Raw genomic sequence first — 27,921 nt, forward strand, 5'->3', positions numbered from 1 at the left:
AAGGGGTCAAAACGGTAAAAAAACTTCTTGGGAAAAATAAAGGAATGTGACATTTTCTTTTGGTACCTTGATTCATGTGACTTTTCCCACCTTGAATGTTTTTTGCCTGGCTAATGGCACTATGGGCCCTCCCACTCCCAGTGGAAACTGGGGGACAGTGAGCCTCAGGAGTAGCTCCCACACCTCCTCTAAGGAAGCAGAAAGTTGAATTGGAATCTCAATTGCAAAGGTGAGCACCAAATGAGGAAATACCAAACATCCAAGAAAAGTCTATAGCATAAAAAAGAGACAATAAATTCAATAAACAGACCTTATACCCAAAGAAATAGAGTTAATATTCGTACAATAATTAGAACTAGGTTGGTGGAACAGAATAGATATGTTCTTTATTATTTCTGAAAGTAAAGGAAAGGTCAATAGATGAAAGTAATAGGAAGTTAGATTTCAGTACAGTGTGAAGTAAGAAATTTTCAAATAATTATGATCATCCATCATGGGACTTCAAGCGAGCACATACAAGCTCTAGCCTTGACAAAATGTTTGTATTTTAATTAAATACTCAGTTAAAGGCATAGAAAGGTGCATTATCAAAACAGAGCAATTTAACAACGATAACAAGGGAAAAAAATTATCCAAGAGACTAAAATTAAACAACCCAGACACCAGGGAACAGGAAGAAATAGCCCATGGTCACTGGACCTGATATATAGTAGCCCTAAAATAAGTATTTGTCAAATAGACCTAAGCACCGTCAGGGCGAATACATATTCATCTTATTTACCAGCAAAATGACAGACATCATTTCCATTCAATTTTCATTCTAGTAGGGAAGCTAGCTAATAAATAAATACATAATATATATGTAAGTAGTGATAATTTCCATAAGGAATAATGCAGATGGGGGTAAGGGGATAGAGAATAATGTGTGATCACTTTTGTTGATTTGCTTAGTTTTGGAGGTGAAACGGGAGACATTTGAGCAGAGACCTGAGTAAAGTGAGGTAGAGGATGAGTCACCTAACACTGTACCAAATTACGCCAGAACTTATTGGCTAAAAATAATATTTCTTATCTCAGGATTTCAGTGTGTCTGGGGCCTGGGTGTGGTTGAGCTGGTTCCAGTGTTATTTTTTAAATTAATTATTAAAAGAAAATTTTTGGCAGCGCCACGCAGCATGTGGCATCTTAGTTCCCTAATCAAGGATCGAACCCATGCCCCCTGCAGTGGAAGTGCAGATTCCTAACCATTGGACAGCCAGAGAAGTCCCAGATGTGATTTTAGACATATTCCTATATTGCTGGGAACTTAGAGTTTTCTGAGCTGTGACAGATTCAGGATGCCACTAGCCATTCTCAAGGTAGTTTCTGCTGGCAGATGGAAGCTGCAACCTTATGACTTCAAGGTCTCCCCTTGTAACTATTAAATTTTAGACAATATAATTGCTTTAGATCAGCAGAAAAAGAGAGATATATGTGTAGTGGCCAATAGCTCCTGTTACGTGTAATACCACATCAGAAGTTTGGACCTACTTAGATAAAATTAGACAACTGGATACCTGGCTAAAAGTCTCCTTGAAGTGATAGATCCAGACTGGGTTTCAGGCTTATTCTCTTGAATTCATATGGTAATGAGATCTATTTTGTCCATTAACGTTCAGGTTGTCACTCCTCCTACTTCTTATTGGGCCTGTTGCACCAAAATGGCAGATCAAGGGGTTGAGATCCTGATCATACAAGATCCCAGGACCTGGAAGTCAAGAATATTTTCAATTTGGTGTCCATTCTCCAAACTGAGGCAGGATTATGCCCCGTTTCAGCAGGAAGTAGCCACAGCAGTGGGCCTGTTGTTCCCTGAAAGATTTGAGGGAGGTTGAAACAGGAGTGGGGCTTGAATCCAAGTCCCACTAAAACTGAGCTTGTCTGCCAAGTTTATGATCAACCTCTACCCAAACGATTATTCCTTTTCTTGACCAGCACCCGCTCTCCTCAAGATTGAGGAGTGTCAAAGAAAAGTCTGGTTCCTTTTGCTCCAGGGGGTCTTCAAGGGCCTACTTCAGTTCCTTTTTCTGACACCAGAACTGTTAAAAGATAAACTGAGACATATTAAAAATCAATTTGAATCATGCAGCATACAACCTATCAGATAGAAAGGAGCTTCAGGGTGCTGTACAAAATGAGAGAGCTTTATAGGCAGAAGGGAGCAAGAACAGGAAGCTATATTTTAAAAAAGTAGGTTGGTTATTGCAAAGTTACTTTCCTTTAGAAGAGGGCAGGGGTCTATCAGGAAGATTAACTAGTGCTGATCAGACAATTCCTGATTGACTGGTTTGAGATTCCATTTCTGGGAGAGCTGAAACTGTATGTAAGTCTGTCTTGCTTTGGATGTGGGGCTTAGCATAAGTGACTCCATCTGGGGCCTGTGGTCTTATTTTTAAGGGCAGTTAGCCAGAGACTCTTAAAATATTACATATTTTCCATATATAAGGTGGTAATCTAATTCTTTCATTATAAACTGGGCACATATTCCATGTCCTCTGTAGTCTGCTAATTCCCTAAGGGAAAAATTTGTTCACTTTTGTGAACTCCACTGCCTAGCATTGAGCCTGGCACATCATATAGAGAACTTGCAAAGTCACTCACATAACATGCTGCCTAGTTGCTGTTCCATTATTATATCTTATGAAATGGAGCATATATCATATGTATCCAAGCAGACATACACAAAAATATATATAAATAGATTACCAATATAAATAATTTTATGAAGTCCTCTTATTTTGTTGGTTCTAAATTCTGAGAACCTCAGAAAACAATGTGCTTCTGTGTTCTCAAGAAAAAAAAAAAAAATATATATATATATATTCTTCCTTGTAGTTGGGGAGAAGTGTAGAAACATAAACTTTGGGGAGGCAGACCTGATTACATTTTGTATGCCCTTCCTTTCTCTCTGCCACTTCTGGCTCCTGCAGTGACTCTGCTCGTACAGGGTGCATGATGCAGTCACACTGAAGGGCATGTTGACAATAGTGTGGGCCAGGAGCATCAGAGACTGTGTCCATGGGTGTTCCCTGCTCCCCTTTATCTCTGGTCAAACTTCAGAGGCTGATGCTCCACTTTGGAAACTAGGTTTGGGTGTGGGATACTCAGAGTGCTGCCTCAGAGTGAGGAGGATTCAAAGTGACAAGGCTTAGAGCACCTTGGAGAGCACCCCCATGCCATGTTGGAGGGATGTTAGAGATGGTGAAGAACCATGGGGGAAAGGAGCTGCTTTTAGGAATGAATATGTCTTACCAGGTCACCGTTCAGCCTAAAATCCTTCAAAGCTTACTGGTTTTCTGGGTATGAAGTTCTCAGGGTCTCCCACGGCCTCACTGCCTCCTTCTTCAGCCACATGTGAGATGCCTTCCTTCATTTTCATTGCTCAGACCTACTGGCCTTTGGTAGTTCTTCAGATGTGACTGGTTCTCCTGCCTGAGGGGTTTTGTGGAAATGGTTGCTTCCATGTGGAAGTTTTCTTCTCCAACCTTTATCCAGCCAAATCCAACATGCACTCCCCTGATCCCTCAAATTTGGTTAGTGCCCCCAGGTTTAGATTCTAGCCCCCTCTACTTGCCCTTTCTCACAACTCATCACCTTTCAACAGCTTGTCCATTGTGTCTTCTTCACTGGATAAGCTCCTTGAGTGCAGACCCCAAGCCTGTCCCACTCATCCCAGGAACTGCCATACCTGTCCCCTTGCCAGATGGACACCAGATCATTAAGAAATATCTGTGACGTGAACACACATCTTAAAGCTTTTAAAGATAATTCTCTGAGCCGACTGGGCGGTGCTACCAAAAACATGAGAACCAAATGGGCTCTGCCTGCTTTCTCTCTCTTTCAAACCCAGCTGGGAAGCAGGAGGATTGAAGGGCAGACAGTAGAGGTGGGGATTCTGGGTGAGGAATCTCAGCCAGGGAGCCAGGCCAGGACCCTCCCTGTGAAATAGGAACATTTTCAAGGACGTGACCCTCTGCTGGAATTCCTCAGTTCCAAGGTGGTCATTAACTTTGAACTGTTATGCAGAGTGAATAATTTGCCTGTGGAAAAAATTTAGCACTAACAGTAATGCTACTTTCATTATGAAAATCCTGAAATCTTGACTTATCTCAGCTGGACTCAGTCCAGATTGGGCCATTTCCATAACATTAAAGTATAACCCATAGCCACACCAGCAAAGCCACCCCTTAACAAACAAAGGACCTGGTGCTCTCATGGAAAGACCAATGGGAACCTGAGGAATCCGGAACCCCTAAAATGACTTGGGGAAATAATTTGGACTGAATTAAGTTATTAAACATTAAAGTAATATTTAATGTAATGAATTCAAACCTCTATATTTGGATGGGTTGAGCCTTCTGGGTGTGTGTCATTTGGTCAATCTTCTCCAAATCATTAAAGGCACTCATTTGAGTGCCTAAGATACATTCCCTTAGGGGGCAGTAATAAAAGTGAAAGAAGGGTTTCTATCCACAAAGATCTTATTGTCTATTCAGAGACAGACATGGGGAAATAAGTGAAACAAAGTGCTAGAATAATGATAATATATTTATACCTTTCAAATTCCAATGATACTTTCAGCCCCTGTGGAGAGGCAGAACTTGAAGAATTCAGCACAACCTCCAAAGTAACAGTTCTATGTTTTTTGGGCCTCTGGCATTTACTATTGACTCATGGGTTCTCAGTTTCCCAGGTAATCTCATATATCAATGCTGTGTAGGACTATTTTCTCCAAATTAGCAAGCGTGAATGTGAAAGGGTCTTAACTCTACTAATTATAGCAAGCTACGTGACTTTGTAAACTGCCTTAGCTAAAAACTCAGAATTCTTAGTATTCTCAGTGTTCTTAGCAGATTATCAAACAGTGTTTAAAGGTATGGGTTGCATGACATTATTTTATGTTGGTTCTTTGCTCAAAGACTGTAATCCTAGTGCTTGTGTTTCAATGACTCTATATATAAAATGTCAACATGATCTTTATTACATGAGACATTTAGATTTAGTTTACCTAAAATTCCAGCTATATTACTGATAGTGATATTTTAATGGTAAATTTATGAAGTATTCACTTTTTTGCATAATTCTATACATGTGATCACAATGACTGGGGCAGGGATTGCCACATGGTTTTGAGGGAACCATGGGATAGTTTGGGATCAACTGGAAAGAAATGCTGTCTTTTTTTGACTTGGCATGAACCTGGGAAGATGCAGGCCTACTATCTTCTCTTAGCAGCCATCCTGCAATCAAACACAGTCTAATATCAAAGATAACTTGAAGAAGAACAGAGCTGATTCCTAATGTCAAGTTAAGCACCTGTACCATTCTCTACCTGAGACTACTCTACACCTGGCCTTGCATGTAAGTGAGCCTGAGATTCCTTTTTATGTTCATGTCCATGAGTAAGACCTTGAGATTCCACTGTTTAGGGCTGAATCCCATCTCTGCCTCTCACTAAACTTGGCCACCTCAGGTGCTGGTGGGAGCAAAGCAGCCACAGGAGAGCACAGGCATCAACATGTCAGCTGAGGTGACTACTGGTGAACAATTTTCCTCCTTGAATCATTTTTTAGAGTAAGAATAGCCAGGAATGATTAGCAATAATTTGAAAATGGAGAACCTAGAACAAGCCCATGATGACTGCCAAACCCTATGTAGACAAAGATTCTAACAGGAGAGAACTAAACAAGTAAAAAAAAAACCACGCATACCTGTTACTGAAGTAAAACTCAGTTGTTATCTTTTGAATAAAAAGTAATATTTTATTTGCTTCTGGTAACTGCCAGAGCTATCTTGATGCCTCAGTGTCCAGTAAAATGCTGAGCTAGTGGGGTACGCACAGACTTCCCCAGTGGCACATGGGAAAAAGAAAAACCCAGACATGGATAATGAGAAAAAAATGTTATCACACTGTGTGCTTGGTCAGGCCTGCAATGTTTTTCAAAATAGTTTCATATCAAAACAACTCATGATCCTCCACAAATAGGAATGGGGAGAGACAGTGGATTATCATCTCAAATCATGCAAATCAAGTCAGCAAAGCATAAGGCAAATGGATATGAGTCTTCCAAGTCTGGGTGCACTGAGAGTCAGCTCTGAAGGCAAAGCAACTTCAGCAAGGAATCACCCTCCTGGGTTATAAGAACTCACATGTGGGAAGGAGCCAGCTTGCTGGGATCAGTCAGTCTTAGGTGGTGTTGCCAGTCCTCCACACATGACCCCTCAAGAATGGCACAATGAAATGACTTTTTTCCCTACTGAGGACTCCCTTTTTTAAAAATAAACAAGCAAAGTTTCCCTAATTTGAGCCACATTCAACATTGGAAGAAGGCAGTGGGTCCTGGGGTGGGGAGAGTGGGAAAGGAAGGCAGGAGTCAGGCAAACATGCTTGGGGCTAAGGTGATGGAGAGTGTGAAGCAGGCCTCTGAGGACTGAAAAGGGAAAGGCAGGCTGAGCATCAGTAGTTGTGGCACTTCCGGAGACATCATTCCATGGACACAGAGCTCCCAATTTTCTCTCTTAGGATCTCCTGGGATAGTTATCACAGGTATTCACCATGTTTTTCAAGTAGGTAGGAACTCCTTTCTGCAAAGGAAAGAAGACTATCACTTCTATGTCCTCACAGTGATTACTCCTGATTCTTTGGGATGTGGCAAAGGTAAAGGAAGATGGCTTTGGGAATAATACATATGACTATAGGGCCCCTGACAAGATTTCAACAGAATGTTGCTATAGATATTGACAAAAGGTAAGATGCAGGGCACAGGTAAGGCTGGATGGTAGGGGCCACTGTTATAAGACCTTGTTGTATATTTTGGTTTTTGCTAGTAAAAATCTAAGATATTTTTAAGACACCATTTTTGGAAAAGAAAAAGTTAAAAACAGGAAATGAGATTGGCTTGGGCTGTGGGATTCTTCCAAAGAAATGAGAGAAAGGACTTGCTTTACAGATTTAGAAAATGGTAAGGACTGGGGGCAAGGGGCAGGATATGTCATCCTCTAATCAGTATTGAACATTGCCCAAGACTTTCACCAAACATAGTTCTATTTACTCCTTCTCTACAGGGTGAGAATATCCATCTCCATTTTTAAAAGGGAAAAAATTGATGGCTTCCCTAGATTACCCAGTCAGAAGCAGGGCCAGAATTCAATATATGATGTTTGACTCAAAGCCTATGTGCTTTTCCACTCTCTCAGGGAATTGGTGAGCCTTCCAGCCAGTAAGTAGGACCTTACAAAGCAGACAGAATGGTCGCCATGATTCCAGGTCATTGGCAGTCCCTAGTGATCTGAGTACCACTGCTCTGGAGGTTCCAGAGAGTGATCCTGGTAGAGTCTTGGGGCAAAGCAAGGAGGGGCTGGCATTCCTCCTAAAGATTATTTGTCTTTTGTCCCAACCTCTGTGCTGGGTATTGGCAATCCCAGTCCTAACCATAGTCACTCAACAGAGTAGCTTCATAAAATAGCATCATGAAGCCTAAGACAGTGCATCTCTTCAGGCTGACAGCCCCACAGATTAAGTCGACACTGGGCAAACACACTTCCCCTCCTGCCTCCTGGGATCTCACCTTGGCAGCCCACTTAAAAAGCCAGTTCGGAACTGGGCAATCCAGGTTATCAAGGTAATACATGAAAATTAGAGAGGTAAAAGAAGGACAATTCAGAAGGAAGAAAAATATTAGAAAGATACAGTACAAACACTGCAAACCTTCCATCTTTATATCCAGGCCCAGAAAGTAAGGAGGGAGGTAACACGGAATTCAAGTGGACTCGCCCCTCTGCCTTGCCTTATGGGAGACTTACATATAAACATTTTGGAAAACAGCCAAAGAACATTCTACTGCTATTTATTAAATGCCTGACAATTACTAGACACTTGGATATATCTCTCATTTAATTATTTCTCTCATTAATCATCTCAATCCTAAGGAGTTGATGAAATTGAACCCCAGTTTATAAATGATAAAATGGAGACTCAGAAGAGTGGGGTGACATGCCCAAGGTGGCAGATCTAACACACATCACCACTAAGTTCAGATTTTGCTGCAGCCTTAAGGCCACACTGATTCCAGTTCAGCAGGTGGCCACATGGACCCCTCCCAGCCTCTCTCCAGAGGCTGGAACTCAAGGCAGGCAGGTTCTGAGTCCCTGGGTTTTTGCTGAGCAGGAGCTGCCTCCTCAGAGATGGTCCCACCAGCCCTCCTGCCCCGCCTTGGCCAGCATGTGCATGGACAGGACCAGCCTGAACTGAGTTTCTAAACCTTCTAGTTCACTTGGATGTTCTGATTTCATCTGAACAATGCAAGAGTCGGTAAAGAATGAATTGATAGATTTAAACATCCACCTTGCATTGTAGCCAAGCTTCTGGGGTGAATTGAGTCTCCCTTGCTTTTTTGCATCCGTGCCCAGTCCCTGACCTCAGGGAATAAAGCATCCTGCATTTTATGTGCCTTGCAGTCAGCCTGGCCTTCACATGGGTGGTCCTGGCTGGTGCGCCAACACGTGCTCCCTTTTTACCTTTGCTCCCCCTCTTGCCATTGCTCTGGATCGCCAGTCTCTGTTTGAACTGCCTCACCTGGATCACGCACAACTTCTCTGAAAACTGTGGCATGGAGGTGCTCTGGGCCAGGATCACATGGATCTTCTACCCTTAAAGTCCAGCTCCCGCCACTGATGCACATAAACGTACCACACCGCCAGTTAAGGCATGACATTGAGGCCAGCATTTCAGATGGGCAGAAGGAAAGCCCACAAGCCAGAAGCAAAGGGAAATGATTCTGTTCCTCCTCTTGGCATTTGCTCCCTTGCACTGTTACTTCACTTCCTGCCCTGTCTGCCTACTTGCTCTGCAAAACTGTGGCTCCTCCCACCTGGTGTTCTCATTTGAGAGCATGTGTTACCCAACTGTGAATGGTTCCTTGCTGCTTTTAGTTATGTGGGGAACCCACTTCTCCTTTCTCCAAGATGGCAATGAGATTTCAGAGGATTGGTAACTTATCAGCTGTGTGATCCTGGGTAAGTTACTCAACTCTTCTGGGACTCAGTCCTTACCCAGGGAAGGGGGCGTCACACTGCCCCAATGGGGCCATTTCTCTCTGTCCTCCCCCTAAGCCCCAGTCACTGACCTCTATGCACAGAGGATGGTCAGGCAAGGTTACTTACACCTGGAGATCACAAGAAGACACATGAATACCTGAATATTTAGTAGGCAGAGATCCTCACTTGTTCTGGGTCACCAAGAATAACAAAGCCTTTTCATCTCAATAAATACTCACAGAATGACCACTATGTCTATGGTACTATAATAGGGAAGATAATTCGATCCTGAGAAACAACAGGAGTCACCACTTACTGAGCCCTTACCATGTACATACGTCATGTGCTTAACATGCAGCGTCAGTATTGATCCTGAGAAAGTCCCTGTGAATCCTCCATTAAGTATCTCCATCTTACAGATGACAAAATTGAGGCTCTGAGAAGTAAAGAAACTTGCCAAAGGTCCCATAACCCAGCTGAAGTGATGTAACCTGAATTTGAACTCAGATCAGGCTCCAAAACCTGGTGAGACTTTCACGGCTGTACAGGGTTCAGCTCTTTAATGTGTTCATTAAACTTTTCAATGGCAGAATTTTAGATTTCACAATAGAAGGAATTAAAGCCTAAAATAATCCAAAAACTCACTCTAAGTTTAACACAGTTACACTTACTACAATAGCCGCAGCCACAGCCCCAGGCCAGCTCGGAGCCTCTACAGCACCCACGGTGGGCTGCCCCTCCCCCAGGAACTGCAGATAGTCTATTGTGCATATATGTGACATATGTGTATATACAAAGACTAAGAAACTCATTATGGGATTGTGTGGCATTGGAAAGCCAATGAAATAGACTTCAAGCAGACCCAAGTGTCCACTGAGAACACCCCCCAGGAGTGTCCCTGTGAGGTCAGAGAGTGGTGTTGCCCTGGTCCAGATCACCTTCTCTGGTCACAGCTGGACCTGGGCCCAGGCCTCCCTCTGCCGCCCACTAGTGGTGAGAACCTGATGAGAACCTGAGCAGGGCTCTGAACTTCCCTTTGCCTCAGTTTCCTTCCCTGACTGATGGGGATGATGGCTCCTACCCTGCACAGTTGCTGGAAGGAGGAGAGAAAACCACATAAAATCTACCACAATCTTGAATTACCTACCACCTGTATCTAGCAGTCTGTGGGAACTTGGCCAAAAATAATCCCTTATGGAGTCTGTAATCTAGCTGAGCCAGGGTAGACACATACACACAAAACACACAGAAATAATACCCACAAACCACCCCCATGCCCCTTCTCTATCTAAAGAACAATTATTTAGGAACATACAGGCTTACAGAATATTAGAGCTAGAAAAGATTCCGGTGATCATCCAGTTCAGTGGTTTCCAAGCTTTTCTTTTTTAATTCCACAGATCCTTTGTTAAAAGGATCCTTTATGGAAATTCAGTGTGTAGAACATTCAGACGCTAAGATTGAAGAGAACAGTGGAGTGGAAATCTCACCGGTCCCTGCCTATACTCTACCCCATCTGCCCCCCCAGCAAATGTCCATCAAACATCCCCAGGCTGGCCCTAAGGGGGCCTCATAGAGCCTTGGAGTGTCAGCTAAGACTCCTCACATCCATTCAACTGCTTCATATCGTAATCAAGGGAACTGAGGGGAAGAAACATACACACAGTGTCCAGATCCAATATTTGAGGAGGAGGGAAGGTGGAGGGAGCTGGAAACGTGGAGCCTGAGTCCCAGCCCCCAGTCTGCTGCTAACCACCCGAGTGTGCGCCTCTGTCACATTGCATCTCTGTGTTCCTACTTCCTCCACTATAGATTGAGAGAGTGTATTGAATACTCTTTATGAAAAGTTGCTTTCAGGTCCCCAGTTCTGTGTCCCAACAATTTCAATCCCTAGAAAATTTCTCAGGAAGGTATTATCTGCCTTCCCATGACCACAATTACAGATGCTGCACGTGGAAATCACACTCTGAGGTCTCTGAAAGCCACACAGGAAGCAACAGCTGTTAGCAGATGCCTCTGCAAGAGTCAAAGACGATATTGTCCACACCTGCTGGACATACCACCATTGGGTGACGGTCACAGGGCACAGAAACACTTTGAAAGCTGAGTAATGGTGCCTCTCTGGAAAGGATACATCTCTGTTGAACTTGGGAGAAGGGCTCTCCACTTCCCAGTAGACCACTGCCTCTCTGCTGCATTCTCTTTCATAAAGTTCTAAGGAGAACAAAAGAAGTTACTGCATCTGGAAACCTATGTGGCTTCAATTAACAAGAAGCTTTGATATGATCTCATAGAGAATGATAAACCACTGACTTATAAGGCACAGAATTCTAGAAAAAGACAGATTCATCACCACTGAAAACTTGTTGCCCAGGGACAGTGTCTAGCAGATATAAAAACACAGTAAAAATAAAAGAACACAACAAAAGTTGTTCATCATATAGCACAAACAACACTCTCAAGTAAACTGCAGTGAAATAAAGTTAGGCATTAAAAAATAAATTTTCAGGTTTAAAAATCAGAGAAACCACCAGATGTCACTAGAGTACCAATAGTTTCACTGTTGTGTCCTTATGCCCCTCTTTAGACTTCTCTATATATTACAGGTGTCCTGAGACTGAGCCACCCAGCCTAGTGTGTTCAGTTGGGAAAAAAATATTCCAGAGAAGGCAGTGTCCTTCCTAAACAGCTAGAAAGTGGCTTAACCGTGCTAACCCTAAGTTTCTTGCCTTTCTCCCATGTTACATTATATCACAGCTATAGGGACCAAATCTCCTTAATATCCACCATCTTACTGAATGCAAATAACATTAGCTCTCAAAGGGTGATAGCAAAGAAATTCTAAGAAGTGCACAGCCTCTGCCCCCCTAGCTGTGTGGGAAGCTTATAACTAACCATTTAGGGAAGGAGCCAAGCTAAGGCTGCTGAAGTAACCAAGAGAGCCCCTTAAGGAGATGCTGACTGTGGAAATGTGTTAATTAATTTAGCTTTTGAAAAAAAAGTCTATTAGAAGCAGACCACGGGGTAAAGAGCTTGCCAGCCCATTGGTACAAGAGGCTGAAGATGCCCTTGAAAGGAAGGGAAGGAGTGGACATCTGTTGCTTTCTCCTGCTCAGCTTTGACTCTCCCCTTCTTGGACCAGCATCTCATTCTTCTCCAAGGCATCACCCTTCGCCTACTTCTCCACTATGTGGTTTATGCAGGACTGACTCAGCATTAATTTCAGGGCTGGGAAATTGAGCCAGACATGGCCACAGTGATTAGTTTAGGGAAGGCACTTGTAGACACTCTTGGCTTGCCACTCTAGCAAGTTTAGCCCAAAAAGTGGTTTAGTAAAGGCTCTCAGGTAGCTTGCAGAAGATCTAGGAGGACCAGAGTTAGGTTAGAACCTCAGGATGGCTCCAGAGAAGCCAAACTACTGCTGTCTCTGGACCGTACTCCATAGTGTGGACTGCTGATGCCAAGTACCACACATCAGAGGCTCTGCCAATGTCTACAGCACACGACCTGAACCTGGCTGCTAGGGAGGTGGACAGAGAATGTCTGGCTTCTCCCTTGAATAGGTGGCATCACAATTCCCTCTAGATAGGAAGGGTATTTGAAAACACTAAGTGACCCAAAACCATGATAAACGTCCCCAGGAAGTAAATATATGATCCATGTTGAGGCTACGAAAGCCAACCTTGGGACTCTGGCTGCATCAGTAGGAAAGTTCCTATTCCTCTGGGGTTATGTACACGGTTAGATATGTTATGTACATGGTTAGATGCCTGCATGGCATCTCTGCCATGACACAAGAATCTGCCTGAGAATGAGGCCTGAGAATGAGGTCAACACAGAAGAAAACAGAGTCAAGCTGGAAATGAAGTATTGGATGCAGCTGTCCTGGAAGCCAGACACCCATGGATTTTCAGTGTCATGAACCAAAAACACTTTTTCCTTTTCTTACACTGGCATTTGTTAGTGCTTGGTTACTTGCAACCAAGAGTCCCGACCACAGCAAGCGTCTGTCAGAGTTTCTCTGTCCCTGGGCTAGCTGCTGCGTACCTATTCCACTGTGACTGGGATGGCAGAGTCCGCTCCCCACTCTAAGTGGCAGGAAGAGCCCCTATCTAATGCCTCTCATAACGCTCCATCACTTCTAGGGAAAATCTAAGAAGTGTAGCTGAGTGGCCAGCCTAGGCCCTTGGGGCTCTGGACCCTCCTCCCACTCTAGTTCCAGATTCTGCTACCCCAGCAACTCAACAGCACCAAACTGATCACAGTTTTTTTGTTTCTTTTGTTTTTTTGTGTTTTTTTTTTTTTGCGGTATGCGGGCCTCTCGCTATTGTGGCCTCTCCCGTTGCGGAGCACAGGCTCCGGATGCACAGGCTCAGTGGCCACGGCTTACAGGCCTAGCCACTCCGCGGCATGTGGGATCATCCCAGACCGGGGCACGAACCTGTGTCCCCTGCATCGGCAGGCGGACTCTCAACCACTGCGCCACCAGGGAAGCCCCTGATCACAGTTTTTTAACATTCCATGTTGTTTCATGCCTTCCACACTTTAGTCATATTGTTCCCTGGGTCTGGAATGTCCTTATACCACTCACCCCCTCACCCTCTCACCTCCCCACATGTGTCAAGTCTGTAAAATTCTGATTCAACTTCTAAAACAAAGTTTGGACACCACCTCCTCCAAGAAGACTTCCATGGCCACCCAGGTGCATGAGATGACAATGAACTTACAGTAAGAGCTAAGTAGCCCTCAGAGCAAACTGGTGAGTAAATCTAAGAATATGCAAGGAGCAAGTCACATTTCAGCCCAGAACTCCAGATATTTAAGCCAAAATTTAAAATGAAATGTAACACTGTAGAAATTAAGCCTATTGCTTTCTATTGGCTAGAGTAAATACCAATAGATTCTACTCTATAACTGATTTTAAAAATTGTAGGTGTCACTCACCTTTAACAAATTCGTCCCACTCTTTTCTATAGTTGAAGTCCATAGAGACATCTGCAAGTAGATCCGGTGGGAAATCATCCAGAACACCAAAGGCCTTATAATGTCCAGTTGGCTGTAAAAACAGAGCAGGCAGAAACAATCCATTGATTCCCAAGCTGAGATTACACAGCATATGAAGAAACAGCTGTTCACGCAGCACCACTATTGAGCACCTCCTCTGTGGTTTTGGTGACACAATGGTGAAAAAACAGATGAGACTACTGCTCTCATGGGTCTTATATTTGGCCTTAGGCTTTGGTGGTGGTGACAGCACTAAATACTATCCAGGTAATTCAAGTAGGATAAAAGAGGGTTATGTGGTAAATGGTGCCTGGGTTTGGAGGGCAGGGGTTTAATACTGTCAGGTGGTCGGGAATGGCCTCTATGAGGGGTAATATGTATCAGAACAGTTTGGTCTAAATATTAGAAGGATCCAGCCATGGGAAGATGAGGAAAGCCCATTCCTTGTTGGGAGGGGGTCCTAAAGTAGATGGATGGCTTTATTCACAGAAAAGAAAGTCAGGGAGTCCAGAGAACTGTGTTGGGGGAGAGTGGTAGGGGCTGAGGTCAGAGAGGTGGTAGGGGCTGAGGTCAGAGAGGTAGTAGAGGCCATGCCCAAAGGGCTTTGTAAGCCAGGATAAAGATGTAAAAAATTTATTCTAACTGCTATGGAAAACCAATGAATGACTTTAAACAGGAGAATGACTTTTTAAAAGGTGATTCTTTCTGCTTTATAGAAAATAGATCATAAGGGAGCAAGGAGGTGGGTTAGAAGACCAGGGCAATTGTGCAGATAAGATATGATGGTGATTGGACAGGGAGGTAACAACAGTGATGGGGAGAAGTCGGTGAGTTAGGGACACATTTTAGAAGTAATGTCAAAAGGAATGCTGACAGACTGGCGTGGGGAGACAGAAAGCGAAGAATTGAAGATAACTCTAGGAACCTTTCCTGAACAACAAGGTAGATGGGAGATCCATTTTTGGGATGTGTGGTAACCAAGAGTTCTACCTTGGGCAAGTTGAGTCTCAGGTGCTTATTAAACATCCATGTGGGGGTGTCATCTAGGCAGCTAGCATTCAGGGTTCAGACTACTATTTTAGATACACATGGGGCATAATGAAACCCAACACATCGTTTTACCAATTCCAAGACAGAAGTTTTCACCAGCTGCTTCTTTTTTCTGTAAACAACTTGTATACAAAAGAATGAAAGGAGGAAGAAACACCAGGTTCAAATCATACTAGTCTCTTTTACTCAGAAAAAATATACTTTCTAGATTCCTAAGTACAAGAGATTTTCCCTTTTCATGTTAAGCCTTATTCTGTGAGGGTTCTGGGCTTGAGGTGGTGACACTACACACCTTACTCTCCATACAATGGCAGCTAACAATTCCTGACCCTCACCTTGCTTAAAGGCTCTACTGTTAAGACTAAACCAATGACTCTTAGATTAATTTCAGCACAAAAGCAAACAAAACCAACAAAAGTGAAGCTTTTAGGTGTGCTCATACTGCCATGTGCTAACAGAATCTTATTGGCTAGACATGGGGCATCTTTCTAGAGATCCAGAGGCTTCAAGGGTCTCCTGACTCAGGTGGCATAACCCAGGGATAAGCATATCCCAGTTTAGGAATCTCAGATGTATATGAAAGTACCTGGCAGGAAATGGAAGGTAAAATTGAAACTGAATTCATAAAGATGTTTCAGCTCTAAAAGTATGTGGCTTTATACCAAGGGTTTCCAACCAGCAAATGACAAGCTGGTAGGTGTGACCCCCTTACGTGCTGTGCCATGGATGCCCCATAGGAAGGGCAGGACTCAAGAGAAACAACTCCCTCCATTCCTGTCTCCTCCCCTCAAGCTCACAGATGGGGAGAGAGTGAGGGATTGTACACTCCACACATCTACACCCACACATATTTTAATGCCTTAGGAGAGAGACAATTAGCTTCTGTTCAGGAATAGTGGGTCCCCATTTTCTACACATACTGAGAAAAAGGGATAATTATGTATAAAGATAATGATCTCCCTAACTTCAAATGAGTTACTTTTGGTTACCTGGATGAATTAAGACAGTTTCCTGGACCTGGTTCCCATCCCTCTGAATATAGTTTCAGCCCTTAGTGACCTCAGTCCTGTAATATTGCAGAAAAGAAAAACAGTACTCTTTCTCTTCAATTATAGTGTTTATCTGCATTTATGTCACTAACTACAAGACAGCCTTGATGAATCACATCTCTCTAATCCTGTAAATGCACCTCGAGTGGGCACTGAATTTTCTTTGCTTCTCATAGAGGAGGTCATTTCCATTTCTCAGGGGCCAGGAAGCCTCCCCAGTCTATGATTGTGGAAGCTGTCCAACTCCCACACTCTGTGGCAAGTAACAGGCTCAGATGGTATGAAAAGTAAGCATTTTTCACTGAGGAGAATCACTCCAAATGGCAGGTGTCAAAGATGCAGGTGCCACTGGGCTGTGTGTACCAAGACTGTATGAAGAAAGACAGCTGACTAAATCTGATTTAATATTTGAGGTCTCTCCAAAATCAGATGGCAGGTTTAATCCTGAAGGACTACAGAGACCTAGGTAAGATAACACTGATAGCTAACGCTTATTGAGTGCTTACTAAATACCAGGCCCTGGGCAGAGTGCTTTACAGGGGTCATCCCACTTCATCTACCCAATGGTAATATGAGATAGGGACCATTGGTAAACTCACTTCGAGGAATGAAGGAATTGGACATTCTGGATCTTTAGACATAACACCATACCAATACCTGCGTGAGCCGGGGACTGAACTGGGCCACATGGAGGATGGCTCTTGCCTGGTCTTTCACCCTGCCTTTAATATCAAAACCACCACCTAAGGGCAGGAGGAGAGCTCTAGCAGGCTCTCCAGTGGGAGACACAAGCTCACCACTCCCTGACACTATTTTGGGAGGCTATTTTACCCTTCATGGAAACTATGCAAATGAATATACTTTTGTAAGAAAGGGAGAATCCATGTGAATACCACTGTTTGAATTTCAGCCTGGGACTTTTAATTTTTTTTTCTTTTCTTTTTATTTTTAAAATATCTTTATTGGAGTATAATTGCTTTACAATGGTGTGTTAGTTTCTGCTTTATAACAAAGTGAATCAGTTATACATATACATATATCCCCATATCTCTTCCCTCTTGCGTCTCCCTCCCTCCCAACCTCCCTATCCCACCCCTCTAAGTGGTCACAAAGCACCGAGCTCATCTCCCTTTGCTATGAAGCTGCTTCCCACTAGCTATCTATTTTACATTTGGTAGTGTATATATCTCCATGCCACTGTTTCACTTTGTGCCAGCTTACCTTCCCCCTCCCCGTGTCCTCAAGTCCATTCTCTAGTAGGTCTGCGTCTAGTATTGCCCCTAGGTTCTTCATGACCATTTTTTGCTTTTAGTGTTTTAGAGTCCATATATATGTGTTAGCATACGGTATTTGTTTTTCTCTTTCTGACTTACTTCACTATGTATGACAGACTCTAGGTCCATCCACCTCACTACAAATAACTCAATTTCCCTTCTTTTTATGGCTGAGTAATATTCCATTGTATATATGTGCCACATCTTCTTTATCCATTCATCCAATGATGGACACTTAGGTTGCTACCATGTCCAGGCTATTGGAAATAGACCTGCAATGAATATTTTGGTACATGACTCTTTTTGAATTATGGTTTTCTCAGGCTATATGCCCAGTAGTGGGATTGCTGGGTCTTATGGTAGTTCTATTTTTAGTTTTTATGGAACCTCCATACTGTTCTCCATAGTGGCTGTATCAATTTACATTCCCACCAACAGTGCAAGAGGGTTCCCTTTTCTCCACACCCTCTCCAGCATTTATTGTTTCTAGATTTTTTGATGATGGCCATTGTGACCGGTGTGAGATGATATCTCATTGTAGTTTTGATTTGCATTTCTCTAATGATTAATGATGTTGAGCATTCTTTCATGTGTTTGTTGGCAGTCTGTATATCTTCTTTGGAGAAATGTCTATTTAGGTCTTCTGCCCATTTTTGGATTGGGCTGTTTGTTATTTGATATTGAGCTACATGAGCTGCTTGTAAATTTTGGAGATTAATCCTTTGTCAGTTGATTCATTTGCAAATATTTTCTCCCATTCTGAGGGTTGTCTTTTGGTCTTGTTTATGGTTTCCTTTGCCGTGCAACAGCTTTTAAATTTCATTAGGTCCCATTTGTTTATTTCTGTTTTTATTTCCATTCTCTGGGAGGTGGGTCAAAAAGGATCTTGCTGTGATTTATGTCATAGAGTGTTCTGCCTATGTTTTCCTCTAAGAGTTTTATAGTGTCTGGCCTTATATTTATGTCTGTAATCCATTTTGAGTTTATTTTTGTGTATGGTGTTAGGGAGTGTTCTAATTTCATTCTTTTACATGTAGCTGTCCAGTTTTCCCAGCACCACTTATTGAAGAGTCTGTCTTTTCTCCATTGTATATTCCTGCCTCCTTTATCAAAGATAAGCTGAACATATGTGCATGGGTTCATCTCTGGGCTTTCTGTCCTGTTCCATTGATCTATATTTCTGTTTCTGTGGCAGTACCACAGTATCTTGATTACTGTAACTTTGTAGTAGAGTCTGAAGTCAGGGAGCCTGATTCCTCCAGCTCCATTTTTCTTTCTCAAGATGGCTTTGGCATTTGGGGTCCTTTGTGTTTCCATACAAATTATGAAATTTTTTGTTCTAGTTCTGTGAAAAATGTCAGTGGTAGTTTGGTAGGGAATGCATTGAATCTGTAGATTGCTTTGAGTAGTATAGTCATTTTCACACTGTTGATTCTTAAAATCCAAGGACATGGTATATCTCTCCATCTATTTGTATCATCTTTAATTTCTTTCATGAGTGTCTTATAGTTTTATGCATACAGGTCTTTTGTCTCCTTAGGTAGATTTTTTCCTAGATATTTTATTCTTTTTGCTGCAATGGTTACTGGGAGTGTTTTCTTAATTTCATTTCAGATTTTTCATCATTAGTGTATAGGAATGCAAGAGATTTTTGTGCATTAATTTTGAATCCTGCTACTTTACCAAATTCATTGATTAGCTCTAGTAGTTTTCTGGTAGCCTCTTTAGGATTCTCTATGTATATTATCATGTCATCTGCAAACAGTGACAGCTTTACTTCTTCTTTTCCGATTTGTTTCCGATTTGTTTTCTTCTGTGATTGCTGTTGCTAAAACTTCCAAAACTATGTTAAATAATAGTGGTGGGAATGGGCAACCATGTCTTGCTCCTGATCTTAGGGGGAATGGTTTTAGTTTTTCACCATTGAGGACGATGTTGGCTGTGGGCTTGTCATATACGGCCTTTATACTGTTTCAGAAAGTTCCCTCTTTGCCTACTTTGTGGAGGGTTTTTACCATAAATTGGTGTTGAATTTTGTCGAAAGCTGTTTCTGCATCTATCGAGATTATCATATGTTTTTTTCTCCTTCAATTTGTTAATATGGTGTATCACATTGATTGATTTGCATATATGGAAGAATCCTTGCATTCTTGGAATAAAGCCCACTTACTTGATCATGGTGTATGATCCTTTTAATGTGTTGTTGGATTCTGTTTGCTAGTATTTTGCTGAGGATTTTTGCATCTATGTTCCGCAGTGATATTGGCCTGTAGTTTTCTTTCTTTGTGACATCTTTGTCTGGTTTTGGTATCAGGGTGATGGTGGCCTCTTCAAATGAGTTTTGGAGTGTTCCTCCCTTGGCTATATTTTGGAAGAGTTTGAAAAGGATAGGTGTTAGCGCTTCTCTAAATGTTTGATAGAATTCGCCTGTGAAGCCATCTGGTCCTGGGCTTTTGTTTGTTGGAAGATTTTTCATCACAGTTTCAATTTCAGTGCTTGAGATTTGTCTTTTCATATTTTCTATTTCTTCCTGGTTCAGTCTCGGAAGGTTGTGCTTTTCTAAGAATTTGTCCATTTCTTCCCAGCTGTCCATTTTTTTGGCATATAGTTGCTTGTAGTAATCTCTCATGATCCTTTGTATTTCTGCAGTTTCAATTGTTACTTCCCCTTTTTTATTTCTCATTCTATTGATTTGAGTCTTCTCCCTTTTTTTCTTGATGAGTCTGGTTAATGGTTTATCAATTTTATTTATCTTCTCAAAGAACCAGCTTTTAGTTTTATTGATCTTTGCTTTTGTTTTCTTTGTTTTTTTTCATGTATTTCTCATCTGATCTTTATGATTTCTTTGCTTCTGCTAACTTCGGGGTTTTTTGTTCTTCTTTCTCTAATTGCTTTAGATGTAAGGTTAGGTTGTTTATTTGAGGTGTTTCTTGTTTCTTAAGGTAGGACTGTATTGCTATAAACTTCCCTCTTAGAACTGCTTTTGCTGCATCCCATAGGTATTGGGTCATCGTGTTTCCATTGTCATTTGTTTCTAGGTATTTTTTGATTTCCTCTTTGATTTCTGCAGTGATCTCTTGGTTATTAAGTAGTGTATTGTTTAGCCTCCATGTGTTTCAATATTTTACATATTTCTTCCTGTAATTGATATCTAGTCTCATGGTGTTGTGGTCAGAAAAGGTACTTGATACGATTTCAATTTTATTAAATTTACCAAGGCTTGATTTGTGACCCGGGATATGATCTATCATGGAGAATGTTCCATGATCACTTGAGAAGAATTTATATTCTTTTGTTTTTGGATGGAATGTCCTATAAAGATCAATTAAGCCCATCTTGTTTAATGTATCGTTTAAAGCTTGTGTTTCCTTATTTATTTTCGTTTTGGATGATCTGTACATTGGCGAAAGCAGGGTGTCAAAGTCCCCTACTATGATTGTGTTACTGTCGATTTCCCCTTTTATGGCTGTTAGTATTGGCCTCATGTACTGAGGCGACCCTATGTTGGGTGCATAAATATTTACAATTGTTATATCTTCTTCTTGGATTGATCCCTTCATCATTATGTAGTATCCTTCTTTGTCTCTTGTAATAGTCTCTGTATAAAAGTCTATTTTCTCTGATATGAGAATTGCTACTCCAGTTTTCTTTTGATTTCCACTTGCATGGAATATCTTTTTCCATCCCCTCACTTTCAGTCTGTATGTGTCCCTAGGTCTGAAGTGGGTCTCTTGTAGACAGCATATACACAGGTCTTGTTTTTGTATCCATTCAGCCAGTCTGTGTCTTTTGCTGGGAGCATTTAATCCATTTACATTTAAGGTAATTATCGATATGTATGTTCCTATTCCCATTTTCTTAATTGTTTGGGGTTTGTTATTGTAGGTCTTTTCCTTCTCTTGTGTTTCTTGCCTAGAGAAGTTCCTTTAGCATTTGTTGTAAAGCTGGTTTGGTGGTTCTGAATTCTCTTAGCTTTTGCTTGTCTGTAAAGGTTTTAATTTCTCTGTCAAATCTGAATGAAATCCTTGCTGGATAGAGTAATCTTGGTTGTAGGTTTTTCTCCTTCATCACTTTATGTATTTCCTGCCACTCCCTTCTGGGTTGCACAGTTTCTGCTTTAAGATCAGCTGTTAACCTTATGGGGATTCTCTTGTGAGTTATTTGTATTTTTTCCCTTGCTGCTTTTAATATTTTTTCTATGTATTTAATTTTTGATAGTTTGATTAATATGTGTCTTGGCGTGTTTCTCCTTAGATTCATCCTGTATGGGCCTCTCTGTGCTTCCTGGACTTGATTAACTATTTCCTTTCCCATCTTAGGGAAGTTTTCAATTATAATCTCTTCAAATATGTTCTCAGTCACTTTCTTTTTCTCTTCTTCTTCTGGGACCCCTATAATTCGAATGCTGGTGCATTTAATATTGTCCCAAAAGTCTCTGATACTGTCCTCAATTCTTTGCATTCGTTTTTCTGTATTCTGCTCTGCAGTAGTTATTTCCACTATTTTATCTTGCAGGTCACTTATCCATTTTTCTCCCTCAGTTATTCTGCTATTGATCCCTTCTAGAGAAATTTTAATATCATTTATTGTGTTGTTCATCATTGTTTGTTTGCTCTTTAGTTCTTCCAGTTCCCTGTTAAACGTTTCTTGTATTTTCTTCATTCTATTTCCAAGATTTTGGACCATCTTTAGTATCATTTTTCTGAATTCTTTTTCACATAGACCACCTATTTTCCCTTCATTTGTCAGGTCTGGTTGGTTTTTGCCTTGTTCTTTCATCTGTTGTGTGTTTCTCTGTCTTCTCATTTTGCTTGACTTACTGTGTTTGGGGTCTCCTTTTCAGAAGCTGTGTGTTCGTAGTGCCCGTTGTTTTTCGTGTCTGTCCCCAGTGGCTAAGGTTAGTTCAGTGGGTTGTGTAGGTTTCCTGGTTGAGGGGACTAGTGCCTGTGCTCTGGTGGATGAGCCTGGATCTTGTCTTTCTGGTGGGCTGGTTCATGTCTGGTGGTGTGTTTTGAGGTGTCTGTGGCCTTATTATGATTTTAGGCACCCTCTCTGGTAACAGATGGGGTTGTGTTCTTGTCTTGCTAGTTGTTTGGTATAGGGTGTCCAGCACTGTAGCTTGCTGGTCACTGAGTGGAGCTGGGTCTTGGTGTTGAGATGGAGATCTCTGGGAGATTTTCGCCATTTGATATTATATGGAGCTGAGCTAGTGTTCTGAACTTGGCTCTCCACCTCAGAGGCACAGCCCTGATGCCTGGCTGGAGCCCCAAGAGCCTGTCATCTACACAGCTCAGAATAAAAGGGAGAAAAGAAAGAAAGAAAGAAGATGATAAAATAAAGTTATTAAAATAAAAAAATTATTAATTTTTTTAAGTAATTAAAAAAAATAAAGAAGAGAGCAGCCAAACCAAAAAACAAATCCACCAATGATAACAAGTGCTAAAAACTATACAAAAAGAGAAAAAAACAAAAACGGACAGACAGAACCCTAGGACAAATGGTAAAAGCAAAGCTCTACAGACAACATCACACACAGAAGAATACACATACACACTCACAAAAAGAGAAAAAGGGGGAAAAAAAAAATATATATGTATCATTGTACCCAATGTTCACCTCGTCAGTTTGGGATGATTTGTTGTCTATTCAGGTATTCCACAGATGCAGGGTACATCAGGTTGAATGTGGAGATTTAATTCGCTGCTCTTGAGGCTCATGGGAGAAATTTCCCTTTCTCTTCTGTGTTTGCACAGCTCCTGCGGTTCAGCTTTGGATTTGGATTTGCCTCTGTGTATAGGTTGCCTGAGGGTGTCTATTCTTCCCTCAGACAGGATGGGGTTATAGAAGCAGCTGATTCGGGGGCTCTGGCTCACTCAGGCCAGGGGGAGGGAGGGGTACAGGGTGTGGAGCAAGCCTGTGGTGACAGAGGCCAGCATGACGTTGCACCAGCCTGAGGTGTGCCGTGTGTTCTCCCGAGGAAGTTGTCCCTGGATCATGGGACCCAGGCAGTGGCGGGCTGCACAGGCTCATGGGAGGGGAGGTGTGGATAGTGACCTATGCTTGCACACAAGCTTCTTGGTGGCTGCAGCAGCAGCCTTTGCGTCTCATGCCAATATCAGGGGTCCACACTGATAGCCGCGGCTCGTGCCCATCTCTGGAGCTCATTTAAGCAGTGCTCTTAATCCCTTCTCCTTGTGCATCAGGAAACAAAGAGGCAAGAAAAAGTCTCTTGCCTCTTCGGCAGCTCCAGACTTTTTCCTGGACTCCCTCCCTGCTAGTTGTGGCACACTAGCTCCTTCAGGCTGTGTTCACGCAGACAACCCCAGTCCTAGCCCTGGGATCTCCGAAGCCGGATCCTCAGCCCCCAGCCCCCGCCAGCCCCAGGTGGGTGAGCAGACAAGCCTCGTGGGCTGATGAGTGCTGGCCGGCACTGATCCTCTGTGTGGGAATCTTCGCTTTGCCCTCCGCACCCCTGTTGCTGAAGTCTCCTCCATGGCTCCGAAGTTTCCCCCCTCTGCCCCCCCACAGTCTCTGCCCGTGAAGGACCTTCCTACTGTGTGGAAAGCTTTCCTCCTTCACAGCTCCCTCCCACTGGTGCACGTCCCATCCCTATTCTTTTGTCTCTGTTTTTTCTTTTTTCTTTTGCCCTACCCAGGTACGTGGGGATTTTCTTGCCTTTTGGGGGGTCTCCGGTTTTCTGCCAGCATTCAGTAGGTGTTCTGTAGGAGTTATTCCACATGTAGATGTATTTCTGATGTATTGTGGGGAGAAAGGTGATCTCCATGTCTTACTCTTCTGCCATCTTGAAACTCCGTCCCTTTTAATGTGTTTTTAAGACACAAAAAATTTTACAGATATAGATAGCTACCTTATCTTTCCTTTTAGTTTAGGAAACATACCATTCCATAGGTACCTTTGGATTTTCTGAATATACCCTAGTAAGAATAAAACTCCAGAATATTCATTCATGTACCCATTCAAGCAGACTTTCAGGACCTATTGTGTGCATGTGTTTTGGTAAGCCCTGGTGGTGCCTGAAGAATAAGACAAAGTTCATGCCTTCCATAAGCTTTAAGACAATAAAATAGGCAATTTTTATGCTATGAAGATCTGAGTTCCTGACCTATACCATTTTTTTCCTCCCTGAAAAGCTTCTTTTAACATTTCTTCCAGAACAGGTCTGCTGCTGATGAATTCCCTCAGTTTTTATTTGTTTGAAAAAGTTTTTATTTCTTCTTCACTTTTGAAGAAGACATCTTTGGATATAGAATTCTAGGTCAGTGGTTTATCCTTTCAAAACATTTTGTATTTCACTCCACCCTATTTTTGCAGGGTGGTTTCTGATGCGATGTCTGCTGTAATTCTCATCTGTATTCCTCTGTGGTTAAAGCACTCCCCCATCCTTCCTGCTGCAGCTTCTTTCAAGATTTTCTTTTTCTCTTTGGTTTTCTGAGTTTGATTTATTTAAGATTTTTTTGGTATTTATCTTCTATACACGCTCAAGATTGGCAGATTTACTTTGAAGGGTGGTCTGGGCTAAAATGGTAAACCACATATGATTCAAACTAAAATATAGAGCCTCATCCGCCAGAGGGCAGAGAGCAGAAGCAAGGAGAACTACAATCCTGCAGCCTGTGGAACAAAAACCACATTCACAGAAAGTTAGACAAGACGAAAAGGCAGAGGGCTATGTACCAGATGAAGGAACAAGATAAAACCCCAGAAAAACAACTAAATGAAGTGGAGATAGGCAACCTTCCAGAAAAATAATTCAGAATAATGATAGTGAAGATGATCCAGGACCTCAGAAAAAGAATGGAGGCAAAGATCGAGAAGATGAAAGAAATGTTTAACAAAGACCTAGAAGAATTAAAGAACAAACAAACAAAGATGAACAATACAATAACTGAAATGAAAACTACACTAGAAGGAATCAATAGCAGAATAACTGAGGCAGAAAAATGGATAAGTGACCTGGAAGACAGAATGGTGGAATTCACTGCTGCAGAATAGAATAAAGAAAAAAGAATGAAGAGAAATGAAGACAGCCTAAGAGAACTCTGGGACAACATTACACAACAACATTCACATTATATGGGTCCCAGAAGGAGAAGAGAGAGAGAAAGGACCTGAGAAAATATTTGAAGAGATTATAGTCGAAAACTTCCCTAACATGTGAAAGGAAATAGACACCCAAGTCCAGGAAGTGCAGCGAGTCCCATACAGGATAAACCCAAGGAGAAACATGCTGAGACACATAGTAATCAAATTGGCAAAAATTAAAGACAAAGAAAAATTATTGAAAGCAGCAAGGGAAAAATGACAAATAGCATACAAGGGAACTCCCATAAGGTTAACAGCTGATTTCTCAGCAGAAACTCTACAAGCCAGAAGGGAGTGGCATAATATACTTAAAGTGATGAAAGGGAAGAGCCTACAACCAAGACTACTCTACCTGGCAAGGATCTCATGCAGATTCGATGGAGAAATCAAAAGCTTTACAGACAAGCAAAAACTAAGAGAACAAAGGTCTACAACAAAGGCTAAAGGAACTTCTCTAAGTGGGAAACACAAGAGAAGAAAAGGACCTACAAAAACAAACCCAGGGGCTTCCCTGGTGGCACAGTGGTTGAAAATCTGCCTGCTAATGCTGGGGACATGGGTATGAGCCCTGGTCTGGGAGGATCCCACATGCTGCAGAGCAACTAGGCCCGTGAGCCACAATTACTGAGCCTGCACGTCTGGAGCCTGTGCTCCACAACAAGAGAGGCCACAATAGTGAGAGGCCCATGCACAGCGATGAAGAGTGGCCCCTCCTTGTCACAACGAGAGAAAGCCCTTGCACAGAAACAAAGACCCAACATAGCAAAAATTAATTAATTAATTAATAAAACTCCTAACCCCAACATCTTCTTTAAAACAAACAAACAAATAACCCAAAACAATTAAGAAAATGGTCATAGGAACATACATATTGATACTTACCTTAAACGTGAATGGATAAAATGCTCCAACCAAAAGACACAGGCTTGCTGAATGGATACAAAAACAAGACCCATCTATATGCTGTCTACAAGAGACCCACTTCAGACCTAGGGACACATAGTGAGGGGATAGAAAAAGATATTCCATGCAAATGGAAATCGAAAGAAAGCTGGAGTAGCAATTCTCATATCAGATAAAATAGGCTTTAAATAAAGAATGTTACAAGAGACAAGGAAGGAGAGTACATAATGATCAAGGCCTCAATCCAAGAAGAAGATATAACAATTATAAATATATATGCACCCAACATAGGAGCACCTCAATGCATAAGGCAACTGCTAACAGCTATAAAGGAGGAAATTGACAGTAACACAGTAATAGTGGGGGACTTTAACAGCTCACTTACACCAATGGACAGATCATCCAAAATGAAAATAAATAAGGAAACAGAAGCTTTAAATGACACAATAGACCAGATAGATTTAATTGATATTTATAGGACAATCCATCAAAAATCAGCAGATTACACTTTCTTCTCAAGTGTGCACAGAACATTCTCTAGGATAGATAACATCTTGGGTCAAAAGTAAAGCCTCAGTAAATTTAAGAATGTTGAAATCATATCAAGCATCTTTTCTGACAGCAACACTATGAGATGAGAAATCAATTACAGGGGAAAAAAACATAAAAAACACAAACATATGGAGGCTAAACAATATGTTACTAAATAACCAATAGATCATTGGAGAAATCAAAGAGGAAATCAAAAGATACCTAGAGACAAATAACAATGATAACACAACAATCCAAAAACTATGGGATGCAGCAAAAGCAGTTCTAAGAGGGAAGTTTATAGCTATACAAACCTACCTCTAGAAACAACAAAAATCTAATAAACAATCTAACCTTACACCTAAAGGATCTTGAGAAAGAACAAACAAAGCCCAAAGTTAGCAGAAGGAAAGAAATCATGAAGATCAGAGCAGAAATAAATGAAAAAGAAACAAAGAAAACAATAGTAAAGATCAATAAAACTAAAAGCTGGTTCTTTGAGAAGATACACGAAATTGATAAACCATTAGCCAGACTCATCAAGAAAAAGAGGGAGAAGACTCAAATCAATAAAATTAGAAATGAAAAAGGAGAAGTTACAACTGACACCACAGAAATACAAAGCATCCTAAGAGACTACTACAAGCAACTCTATGCCAATAAAATGGACAACCTGGAAGAAATGGACAAATTCTTAGAAAGTTATAACCTTCCAAGACTGAACCAGGAAGAAATAGAAAATATGAACAGACCAATCACAAGTAATGAAATTGAAACTCTGACTAAAAATCTTCCAACAAACAAAATTCCAGGACCAGATGGATTCACAGGTGAATTCTATCAAACATTTAGAGAAGGGCTAACATCCATCCTTCTCAAACTCTTCCAAAAAATTGCAGAGGAAGAAACACTCTCAAACTCATTCTATGAGG

General features: G+C 41.7%; 1 pseudogene; it reads right to left on the reverse strand.

Annotated features, from left to right (window-relative positions):
• Positions 1–2,872: 2,872 nt before the first annotated feature.
• Positions 2,873–27,921, reverse strand: part of LOC115866307 (phosphatidylcholine transfer protein-like) — a 30,789-nt pseudogene continuing 5,740 nt past the window's right edge.

Source organism: Globicephala melas, chromosome 20, assembly GCF_963455315.2.
Source record: "Globicephala melas chromosome 20, mGloMel1.2, whole genome shotgun sequence".
Taxonomy (NCBI): Eukaryota; Metazoa; Chordata; class Mammalia; order Artiodactyla; family Delphinidae; genus Globicephala; species Globicephala melas.